Consider the following 12,636-nt stretch of genomic DNA (forward strand, 5'->3'; position numbering starts at 1 on the left):
CTGATAATCATGGGAGTTTAAATTATACCTGTGGCGGGGTGTGGTCTGCGGTGCTGCTGCAGGGGAGATGGAATCACCTGCACGTCATCTACAATCACACCTCACCAGCATAACAAGCTCTGCTTTTTGTCTGTTGTTGTTCTTGTTAGTGATGTGTGTAGCTGAGCTGAGAAGCTGCAGCCAGTCTGGAGTGAACAGCAAACAAAAGTGTGAATAAAAGTATTCTGAAAAGCATGAACATGTCATCTGGTCTGCCGTAACATGCTGAATATACGCATTCATATTCAGCACATTACAAATCTTTAGAAAAAGCATATGAGAAGTGAAGGGACGCTTAGAGGAATTATGTGCTTCAAATGTTTTAAAAGGAGCGATCGAGGATAGAGAACCTGGCATCCTGTTGCCAGGGGGTTTGCTGGTGCATTGCGAAGGAAGGATAGATGGCAGAGAAAATGCCACCCCTGTACCAGAAGGATTTGTTACTGCATTTGCGGAGGAAGGGACAAAACTGAGAAACTGGCGTTCCAGTGTAAGGAACGTTTACTGTTGTGTTTGCAAATGAACGATATGGGGAAGAAGACTGGCAACACGGTGCCAGAAATATGCACTGTTATATTTTATGAAGGTGGGTAGAATCAGGGAAACTGGCATCCCAGTGGGGAAAGCTTGCTGCTACATTTGTGAAAGAAGGCAAACTGGCATCCTGGTGCCAGAAAATTGTAATACTGCAAGTTGCAAACCAAGGATAGTAGAGCAAGAAACTGGCAACCTGAAGCTGATAATAGTTTTTGTTGTTGTTGTTGTTGTTGCAAATGATAGATGGCAGAGGCTGCCAATCCAGTGTTCGAAAAGTGAGCTGCTTTCTTTTGTGAAAGAAGCTTAGAAAATAGAGAACCTGGCATCCTGATGCAAAAAGCTTTCTGCTGCATTTGACAAGGAGGGATAGACACAGATAACCTGGAATCTTAGTGCCAAAAGGAATCACTGCTGCTTAGCATATGAAGGCTAGATGCGGAGAAACTCACATCCCAGTGGCAGAAAAACTTGTTTCTGCATTTTGCGAATGATAAACTGGCATCCCAGTGTCAGGAAGTTTGCTGCAACATGTTGTAAATGAAGGATAGTAGAGCAATGAACTGACTATCTGGTGCCCATGTTATTTTTCATTTATTTATTTTTTTCATTTTTATTTTTTGCAAACAATATGTAGATGGCAGAGAACTGACATCCTAGAAGAAGAAGGGTTCACTGCTGCTTTTTGCAATGATAGATGCAGAGAAAGTGGCAACTCTGTGGTGATGCTGCCTTTGCGAATGAGGGATAAAGAAAGAACTTGGCATCTCAGTGTCAAACTTCGCTTCTGCACTTTGCAGAAGGAGGGATAGAAAACAACACAGCTGGATTCTTATGCCTTGAAGAGATTAACGGCAATGGTGGAGGAGCAGCGTATGGAATTGTAGCAACTGATTTCCAGCTGCACATTAAATGATAGGAGGCAGGTGCACAAAACTGAGCTTGCCCCTGCTACCTGGCGCTGATGGCTGGGTGGAGCTTTTGCTGTTGGAGCACCCAGCCACCTGGGTTCAGTAGTGTGTCTAGAAAATTTTTGTTGGGGGGGCCAGGTAGGGGCACAGATTTGGAGAAGGGTGGCAGATGTAATTGGCAGATAATGTTAAAAAAAAAAGAAGCTACCAACCGTTAACCATCATTCAATAACCCTGTAAACCTAATAACTGAATTTGCTTTTGACTCTTATTAGAATGAGGTTTTAACCACTACGGTGCAAAGTTTTTAGATACTGCGTTGATGAAGTACAAGAGATACAATCAGTGCTTTGTCAGTGTTTACTCAGCATTGTTATGGAAATTTTAACAATAACCTGCAACACACCCAGTGAGCTTGATTTGAAGTGGGTTTAATAAACACATTGCAATGTGGAGAGAACATCCCAGTGAAACACCAGGACCATCTCTGCCTTGTGGCCACCGCCCTTACATCTTATATACAGACACACAGACAAAGAACATTCCACAAACTCTAACATGTTGGCCCCTCTAAGGGGGGGCTATACCTCCTCCCGCACAGAGAGAATTATGACCTTGTTTACTGCTTAGCCTTCACCTAAGGATTTACATCCCTGATAAGCAGGAGTCTCACTATCTGTTTAATGTCTCCCATTACAATGGCCTCACTGTGTTAACTTTCCACATGCATGTAAAGTAGTGGCAGGAGTGCTCTTACTATGGTAAAGTGAGAAAGTGATATTACTATAACTAATGTGATATAATTAAATATGTGATTAATATATGAAAAAAGAAATCTGCCACCACAGCATTCAAGGACAGCAATATTTGCATAGTATTTTTACTGACATATAGGGCACATATGTTTTGGGCAAAAACATTTTTGAATATTAAAATACGAACATTTTTAACATACAATTGGCAAATTAGCCAATGCAAAACTTTATCTGCCTATTAAAAAAAGAAGATAATCTTCTTACAAACTGGTGTTTGATTTTGAAACAGGAAAAAAGTGGGGAAACAAATGAAAAGACTAACATTTGAATGAAACCTGAAAGCAAGTAAATACTTTCTATGCTGCCTTATGGTAAACTTTGGTAATATTGATGTATAAAGAACAACACTGGCTGATGATGAAATACAGTCAGCTGGCATGGTGACACTGCCAGTATTAACCTGCAGGGCTGGACTGGGACAAAAAATCGGGCATTTTGACCAGAGACCGGCCCACCAGGTATTAAAGCCATAAAGCCTTTGAATGAAAACAAACGCTGTTGTGACAGTGATGTACACGGTCTTGTTGGTATATGTATGATTTCTATACATTTTACGTCAGATAAAAACTTTGTTCGCAAGATTCAGATAATTGTTTAATAAAAGCTAGATATTTTAAATGAGAATAAATAAGAAAAGTATTTCTTTGTGCCCCCCTTTCCCTGTTAATGCTCTACCTGGCCCCCTGGCATAACTTTGCTAGATCCGCCCCTGCACAGTTACCAGCTGTCAGCTACTTAGAAAAGGATCCTGGTGTTATTTGTCTCTCACAAACAGTTCATAACTTCCCTTCAACTCATTCATGTCACCTAAAAGGTAAACCTGTTTCTCCATCACCTGTTCAGCTCTGATGATTCAGTAAGGACATCTCCTGGTTTCATCTTCATGTTTCCCTCTCACCACATATCCAAACCGATATCATGACCAGCACCTTTTACAGCTGTGGCTCCAGCAAACATCATCTGATACTAGAAATTAATATTAAATAAATTCTAACAACAGCTGATCAAGCTTAAACGTGCTGCTGTTGTTTAGCGCGACATCCGCTGGTTTCCTGTTTCTGGCGCAAAGTGGGAGATAAACAAACAAGAGAGAAAAGCCGATCAGCTGATCATTGATCAGTTTCATGATTGAAGTAGCAACAGGAGAGAGAGGGGAGAGAATGAGAGAAGAAGAGGCAGCTGCAGCGTAAAGACAGAATAACTCCAGCTTTGTGTCTTTTTTTCATTCTAGCTGAAGTTCAGGACAAACTGCGTCTCTTCTCAGCTCAATACAAACCTGTAATATTGTCTCTGAATGAGGGACCATTCCATTTTTAAGGAGCCGTTGGCAACTCTACTAACTAACCTTATGAATAAAATAAAGTTCACCATCAGTAACATCACAGCACCCACCCAGCTGTATAGAAACTCCGTCATGCTAGCTAGTGCGCAGTAAGAGTTATTGTAACTGACTGTAAAAAGTCAGCACAACGAAAATAAACTCCACCTAAACTTGGTTTATATCTGACCCAGATAGACTGCAGGTCATAACTTCTTACCTATAGTTCAGTTCACCTGACACTCGGACTGGCGGCTGCCTCGGGTCTCTCCTCCTCCTGCCTACCCTTCCCTCATCCACCTGCTGGCCTCTGTGGAAGCTCCGCCATGCTCAATGGCCAGTCCAGCTATGTTAAACTGTTAATAGGGCTTTGGAGTTGACGTCACGCCGCGGAGCGCGGCGCCATTTTCGGGGTCTACGAATCAAAAGAGACACTGTGTTGGAACGACGTCAACAAGAATCATGCTTAAAAGCAGCTCCAAAGAAAACGGACGGTATAGAGACCGATTGCGTCCAGAGGCGAAGCAGCGGTACTTAAAAAAAATAGAGTGCATCGCAAATTTGAACCCATATGAAATACGGCAGTGGAGTAAAGACCCAGACGACTTTGGAGAATGGACTGTATAGAGACCGATTGCATCCAGAGGCGAAGCAGTGGTATTTGCAGAAAATAGCATGCATTGGAAATGTGGACCTGTATGAAACACGGCCGTGGAGTAGAAACCCTGAAGACCAACCGCTACTGACATAGCCTCACATATTTTCGTACCTTATCTGTGCAGTCAGCGAGTACAAGTCGTCATTCAAACAAAGGTAAGTCAGCTCGAGTACTGCGTGTGAAATGCGTTTGATTTTCCCCCAAACATTCAGATTAGTGCAGCATAAATTCATTCATGAGGGGAAATTACAGTGAGAACATGTGGAGGCTGTTAGGTGGATAACAGTGAGTTCAGTGCATTGATGTGACATTGTCCTGAAGGATTTAGTTATTCTTTATTGTTAAAGAAATTGCAATGATTTATTCATATTTATTATAAATAATTTAAATATACATCTTGCTTCTGTGTTTGTGTCCTGTGTCACTAAAAATACATTTTATTTTAATTTTATACATTGATTAATGACCTGCAGAACTCCTTATCATATTAAGTGATTCATAATTGTCACTTTATGCTTTCTCCATCTCTAAAGTGATGACATCCTTGCATTACATACTTTAGGTTCATTTTCTGCAGGCAGGTTTCTGACAGGGAACAGGCAGATTTACCCTATAAAATGCAGCGTTTTATAGATGGACACATAAAGAAATGAAAAATTACATGTATGTGCTAACTTTCTAAACACTGTCACATTTATGATAAAGTAGATAAAACACATTTATGTCGGCCTTGGCTCATTAGTTCTTGTCTTTAAATTAACTTTGTCTGTGTGTGTTTCAGGTGCTGCACTCTCAAAGACTGAATGAACCAGCATTGCAGCCATGGGTCACTGTGAGCATCACAGGGAAGGTTGAAGCCGCCCACTGCACCTGTATGGCCAGAGTCATGGAGACCTGCACCCATGTCGCTGCTCTTCTGTTTAATGTAGAAGCAACAGTGCGGATCTGTGGCACAAGGACTGTTACAGATGAACCTGCATACTGGGTTTTGCTGGGTAATGTGACCAAGATACAGCCAGAGGTTGGCCATAAGATAGACTTCTCCTCTTCAGCTGCCCAAAAAAAGGCTCTTGATCAAAACATAAACAGACCATCCGTAGTGACAGGTAAAAGGAGCCGTCCTCAAAAAAGAAAAATCCCACCTGCTACTGTGGAGGAGTTGTCACTGCTATAATGCCATAATGTTTTATATAGGGGTCCAGATTTATGCCTGAAGTGCACTGCCATGTAAATAATTTGCATTTACTGAATATGTACTGACTGAGTCCCACTGTTCAAAAATTTAATAAATAAAGAAACAAACTAATTTTTGCCTCTTTTTTTATTATTAAAACCACTTTATAGAAAATCACATCAGTTACAATGTAGAATCCATGTCATTTATAGTTTATAAAAGACAAAATGTTTACATAAAATCATGACAGTGTTTACATGATATCACGCACTACTAACATTATTTACTGTATCTTTTGAAAAAAAACCCCCACTATTTATACAGCAAAAGACTTAAGAATATTTAACAGGAGCAAGTTTCATTTTTCCCTGGTTTTACTACAACACTGTTCAACAAATGCAGCAAACCTTCACCATCTTATCCAGAAGGGTCACCTCTTCACCCTCACATGGAAGAAGTAATCTGATTGGCATGGTGGTATGTTTGAAGCAGGTCCGTTGTGTAGCGCTGGAACCCAGTCACGATGTGTTTCATCCATTTCATAGGCTGGTTTGCTGCAATAATGCCAAATAATTAGAAACTCTATAAATAGAAGGTAGTTCTGCAAATTCACTCAGTAGGATGTTTGTTCTACTTTGCTATGACCTCAGACCGCATCGAAAATAAAACTAATAGGCTATAAAGAGTGATATGAACATATTTAGAACTTACTGGAATGAAAATGTCTGGAGCACCAACAGATATTTGGAGATGGAAGAGAGCTGGATATCAGCTCGTCTCACAGCTGCTATCCAGGCTAGACGCCTTCATTTGGTAACATCGATACACGAGCTGCCTCATGTTGCTTCCAGGTTGGGAAAGAATGAAAAGATAAACCCTTTTCAAGCTTATTCTCTTGCCGGTCGTGCGATCGAACATTGCAGCCGACCAGACAGCAAATACGAACCATGGCTGTTGTGTGTGCCTTCGCTCCCTTTTCACTTGCGCTAGACCCCCAAAATGGCGGATGGGGCCAAAATCCTTTCCACGCCCACCCCCGTGACATCACACTCCAAAGCCCTTTCACCGAAAAACTGTTTTCTGGGGTGCCTTTTTCGTGCTTGGCTCGCCTACCTTTGCTAACATGATGCTCATAGCGCAGAAGCCGATGCTGCATTCACTTACACTCGGATATCTGAGCTTCACTGTGAAAACATAATCGTACATTTGATATTTCATTGGATTTTATTGTTTTGGCTTCGGGGTGGCACCTAGGGTGGCCAGTCTGGTTGGGGGGGTGGCCTGTGCCCCCCCAGGCCACCCCGCTGGACACGCCACAGCCTGGGTTGGCTGGAAGACTGTTTACTTAGCCTGGCAGGCGTCTCAGCTGAACTATGGACACACACACACACATGCACACAGACATATATATATACATGCAGACATACACTCATCCCCCCTCCAAACGCCTTCAATGCTTATTCCCCTCCGATGCTGACGGTGGATCAAGGAGACCAGCTCTGCCCGGATGTACTGTCTACACTGGCTGTCTCTCACCCTTTACCCAACCCTGTTGCTTGTCATGTGTTTCTTTGGTGTATTAAGAGTTTTTTTTCATGTGCTATGTGCAGAGGTGTTTTTTTCTGTTCAAACTGATCTCCCTGTTGGAGCTCAGTCTGGGGGGAGTTATCTTATCTTATCTTATCTTATCTTAACTTATCTTGTAATACCTGGTGGGCCGGTCGCTAGTCAAAATGCCCGGTCCAGCCCTGCTGGAAGGTACAGCGTCTCCACACTCCACAAATCTGATGCTTCTGATTTGGAGAAAATGAGCTGAGGGAGACACCTGGTGGACAAACACAGACATGACAAGAAGAAAGACTAAAGTGCAGAGTGGAGACAAACAGCTGGAAATACTTGTTGGAAAGGATTGTCATGCTTCAGACAAACACACAGCACACACTCTAACAGTCCTTTATTTGCACTGAAGGAGACACGTGAAGAAACCAACTCACACAATAATGACGTGAACACATTTATAGCCGGTGTTCAAGATGATGGATAGAAATGAAAATCATGGAGCATTTATGCATTTTTAGGTCTGTGTCTTACAGCAGAAGCAGCATTTACATGAACTCACTGGCCTTTTTCCACTGAACACTCTCTTCTTCATCACCTCATCTTCTTAAAAAGTGGATCTACCAACATTTTTTTTATTTCTTTGTTATTGTGATTAAAATGTCAAACAAATATATTTTCCACTTTCTGTGTGACAGATGCAGGAATTTCTCAGTCCTGCATGTGGAGAAATCTGCTGTTAAATCAGAACATTAACAGGTTTCAGGTTGTATTCAAACACATATTACTGTGTATCATGTGTCAGCAGGCATGTGTTAACAGGGATTATAAGACACTTTAATGGCTTTAATGCATATTTATATATTTAACACATTTCTGTTTGTTCACATATAAACACATGTGATTTATGTCTGTTTATCTTTGACCTTGTAATTAGTTCCCACAGTGAATTCATCATGTAAATCTGTAATAAAGTGGGAACAATGAACAGCTTGTCACACAGTTTGTTATCCTTGTATACAGTCTCTGCTGCTGTGTGCTGTGCTGCACTCACTCAGAGATAAGAGTACATGTACAGTTATCCCACTGACACAGAGAGGAGAAAAATACTTGGCTTCATTTAGAAAATCGGAGCTACGGATTAAAACAACAACAAATATCTAAATGAATCATATTCACTCACTTCATCTGCTAAAAACAAACAAACAAACACTCCTGCTCTGCTGTGGCAACCAGCAGAGCATTTTACGGTGTTTAAAAGGTAATGACTGGGGAGCAGACAGGACAGCATTGAGAGCTCTATATGTAGGTCTCATTAGGTCAGTGGTGGATTATGGGTGTCTGGTTTATGGTTCAGCAGCTAAAACTTTGCTGAATGACCTGGACAGAGTTCAATATCAAGCTCTGAGGTTGTGTTGTGGGGCTGTTAAGACTACTCCAGTGGCTGCTTTGCAGGTGGAAATGGGGGAGCAACCATTAGAACTAAGGAGGCGTCAAATTGCTTTGACTTACTGGGCAAATTTGAAGGGACATAGTGACAGTCATATAGCGCAGAGTGTACTTAAGCCTTGCCAAGAACAAGAAAAAGGGACTGGTCAATGGAGAAGTTTCGGGTGGACTATAGGAAAAGAAGTCAATGAGATGGGATTTAGTTGCACAGACCTTAGCCCAGCAGTAGCCTTGTCAGTATTGCCACCTTGGTTATATGACCAAATAATTCCTGACTTCTATTTGCTACGTAAGGGGGGGGAGTGACTAAAAGCCAGGTGCAAGATCATATAGTGGGAAGGTACTCAGGTTATGTGAAGATTTTTACTGATGCATCAAAACTGTTGGATAACAGAGTGGGTGTTGCATTTGTTCTCCCAGACATAAGTTATATGGCAAGTGCACGAATTACAGATGGTTTGGCAGTTTATACTGGGGAGCTTGTAGCAATTTTAATGGCTTTGACCTGGGTGGAGGACGCACCACTGGGGAGGTATTTGGTTTGCTCAGACTCTAGCAGCGCACTGGTGAGTATAGGTAATATGTCTTCGGACTCTAGACAAGATATTGTTTTTGAGATATTGCATTTATTGTATAGGATTAAACATAGAGGGATAGAAGTGGTTTTCTTATGGGTTCCTGCGCATATAGGTGTTGATGGTAAGAACAGGCCGATAAGTTTGCAAAAGGTGCAGCAAGAAGAAGTTATGTGGGTTTGACTATCAAATACAGTAAAAGTGAGGTAAAAAGTTTAATCAAGGTAAAGTTGAAGGAGAAGTGGCAGGCACAATGGAACAGGGACGGGAAAGGCAGGTATTATAGCATGCAGAAAACAGTCGGGCAATGTAGAAGAAGCTTTAGAAGTAGAAGAGACGAGGATATAATCTCGAGAGTAAGATTTGGTCACACAGGCTTGAATAGCACGCTTAAAAACATGGACTTGTGACTTCTGTGGACAAGAGGAGACGTTTGAGCATGTAGTTTTGGAGTGCGGTAAGTACAAGCGAGAAAGGGAAAGATTGAAGTCTGAATTGCAAGAAAATAGTGTTCACCTAAGGGTGAGAGACATATTTCAAAGGGATGCAGGGGATGTTGTTTACAGGGCAGTGTTTGGCTTTTTAAGATTGACAGGTGTGTATCCGAGACTGTAGATTACAAAATCGTTCTGACCCACACTCCTTTCCAGAAAGTGGCGGTAAATGCACCTAAAAGTTGTTTGCCAACCGCCATTAAAATGTAGGAGAAGAAGAAGAAGAAGAACCAGCCGTTTGTTTGATTTATTTCGCGTGAGCTCTATGAGTAAAAGTTATCAAGCTGTATTTTGGTTTTTAAGACAGACCCATTTGTTTGGAAGAGTTTGAATATTTTCTTTTCTTTTCTTTTCTTTTCTTTTCTTTTTTATTTATTTATTTATTTATTTATTTATTTATTTATTTATTTATTTATTTATGTCAATTTGGTCCACACTCCACACCAGTTGGTGGCGGTAATGCACCATTTTGCTGTTTGCCAACCGCCAACAAACCCTATACAGAAGAAGAAGAAGAAGAAGAAGTGTCGGGAGGAGGGGCGACTGACACTCCTGGGCTGTGAATGGACAGCAGACGGCAGAGCGAAGTGACGTCTCAGGAAGTGAAATGAGAACAGAAGTAGATGGTAAGAGAGACGATTTAGCGGTGAAATAAGGTAAACATAATAAGACAAACAACAAAGCGTAAAAGCTGAGCAACAAGCAGAGTGAAAGTAAACCTGTAATGTGGAGGAAACGGACAGTGAGCGCAGTGTAACCGTGACAACGAGACACGAGGACGGATTTAAAGTGATCATAAAATCGTCTCCACACGGTCGTCGTTCGGTGAGTGGAACCAGATTCAGCTACAACAGCAATTACCCCTCTGCAAGTCATTTCCTACAGCCATCAGTCCTGACAATCATGCTGAACGAAGCTTATGACCTTCAGAAGACTGACTGCCAACTCAAATGAGCACATTTGCAGTAAATATATGAAAATGATTATAACCGCTTATTTTAATAAAAGGAATCAAACATTTTCAATCCCAACAAGACCTAAGTGCTTGGGATGAAGCATGAGGTTTCAACTAGGGCTGGGTATCGTCACTGATTTCTAGAATCGATTGGATTCCGATTCACAAGGTCCCGAATTGATTTGATCCACAATTCGATTCAATTTGATTTGAATCGGGAAAATGTGGCCCCAGACAGTTAGAAATATTATAATACAGATCAGTACATTTACATATTTTTATATCTATAAAAAGAAAGCTGACACTTGCAAGACTTTATCAAAGGTGTAAGCATCACAGCAGATGCCTTTGTGTCAAAGAAGCTGAAATAAAACACAGAAAAACGTGGCTTTAATGGCTTTAATCCCAGGCCAGGTTTTCCTGCCCTAGGATTTTATCAAAATATTCTGCAGTAGATGAAAAACGAAAGAAAACCATTAATCACCGTATGAACATTAGGTGATGCTGCTGAAGTGAAGCAGAGCAAAGTAACAGAGGTTTTATTAGAGACACGGCTAAGCGTTTTGCAATTTTGCATAATTTTAAGAAGTTTAAATTTGTTCAGTATTGAACGGCAGAAATGAGTTTTTCTTTTCGGAAGTAAGTAAAAAAAAACAGCGGCTGACAGCGCTGTAAACAACGGTAGATTTGTGCGTAATAAGCAAGCAAATAATACAGAAAACAGATTTTTTTTTTAGACGGGAAACTGTTCTTGAAGTACAGAGAGAGAGAGAGCTGTGCATAAAGTGTGATTTTATCGCAAAACAGCAAAATTAAGAGGGAATTCATGACGATGTTTATGTGAAGCGTAGTTTGGATCTTCTTTTGCTGCTGGTTCGGTCAATATTGTTTGGAGTGAGATAAAACTAACAGCTTTAGAATCAGCGAGCTGTCAGTTTTCAGCCCGACCGTGTCCATGCCGTCGGGTGAGAAAGGCCACATCTCACTGATTCTGATCCGTTCGTGGTCCGCGCTTTGTATTTGTATTTACATCTTTGTGCAGAATCTGTGTGCCTGCTCTCATTTACTGTTTTAGCTGTTTGGTGGTTGTTGAAATTTAGTGAGATTTAACCAGAGATTCTGGCATTTCGGGCAAAATAAATTTATATTACAAAAATCGATTCAGGATTTTAATGAATCGATATCACGTTATCCAAGCTAGAATCGATTTTAATCGAAAAATCGGTAATCAAAACCCACCCCTAGTTTCAACAAGTGATATACTGGGGAACTTCACCATGTAGAGCTCTAAAAGTTATTACAAATTTTTTAAAATGAACCCTAAAATGTACTGGCAGCCAATGAAGAGAAACCAAAACTCGAGTAATATGTGACCTCTTGTTTGTGCCAGTTATGTCTTGCAGCAGCATTCTGTACAGTCTGAAGGCAATCCAAAGCTGATTTGTTAAAAAAAAAAAAACTATTACAACAACCCGAACGAGAAGAAATAAAAGAATGAATAATCACTCAAGTTCTGCCTTTGACAGTAGTTTGAGTTTATAAATGTTTCTTAGATGATATAAACAGTTTAGAAACAGTAGTTTGGAGTGTTTCTCAAGTGATTTTGAACTGTCAAATATGACACCCAGGTTTCTGTGGCTCGATTGAACTGAAGGATATAAACAACTGATATGCTGCCTTATTTCTAAAAACATGTAATCAGGAGCAATAATTAAAGTTTCTGTTTTATCTGTATTTAACTGGAGGAAATTGTCGTTTAACGATTGTTTGATTTCTGACAAACAGTTATTTAAACAAGACAATTTATAAAGCTCAGAAGCTTTGAAAGATATACAGTATATATCTGTATATCAGTATAACCGAATACCATCAGAATAAAGATGATACAAAATAAGGTTGTAACATCTGATAATTTAGCCTAGAGTGAATATATATATAAAGCAAAAAGAGAGTTGGACCTAAAACAGATCCTTGAGGTACCCCAGAAGGCAGAACTGATGTTTTAGACAGCACTTGATTCATACAGACCAGGGGTCCCCAATCCCAGTCCACAAGGGCCGGTATCCCTGTTGGTTTTAGCTCTCACCCTGGGTCAACACACCTGAATCAAATGATTAGCTCATTACCAGGCCTCTGGAGAACTTCAAGACATGTTGA

General features: G+C 40.7%; 1 protein-coding gene across 8 annotated transcripts in view; it reads left to right on the top strand.

Moving 5' to 3' along the window:
* Window positions 1-12,636, top strand: part of LOC100695519 (zinc finger protein 2 homolog) — a 41,259-nt gene that overhangs the window by 13,954 nt on the left and 14,669 nt on the right. Inside the window, exon 1 of one of the 8 annotated variants that reach the window (XM_019363351.2) lies at window positions 10,053-10,150. The exons of 6 other annotated variants lie outside the window; for them this stretch is intronic. The gene's annotated coding sequence lies outside the window, so the exon portion shown is untranslated. Of the gene's footprint in view, window positions 1-10,052; window positions 10,350-12,636 lie in introns of those variants that run through there. One more of the 8 variants, XM_019363350.2, reaches the window with a different exon arrangement.

Source organism: Oreochromis niloticus, linkage group LG3 (genome assembly GCF_001858045.2).
Source record: "Oreochromis niloticus isolate F11D_XX linkage group LG3, O_niloticus_UMD_NMBU, whole genome shotgun sequence".
Lineage (NCBI taxonomy): Eukaryota > Metazoa > Chordata > Actinopteri > Cichliformes > Cichlidae > Oreochromis > Oreochromis niloticus.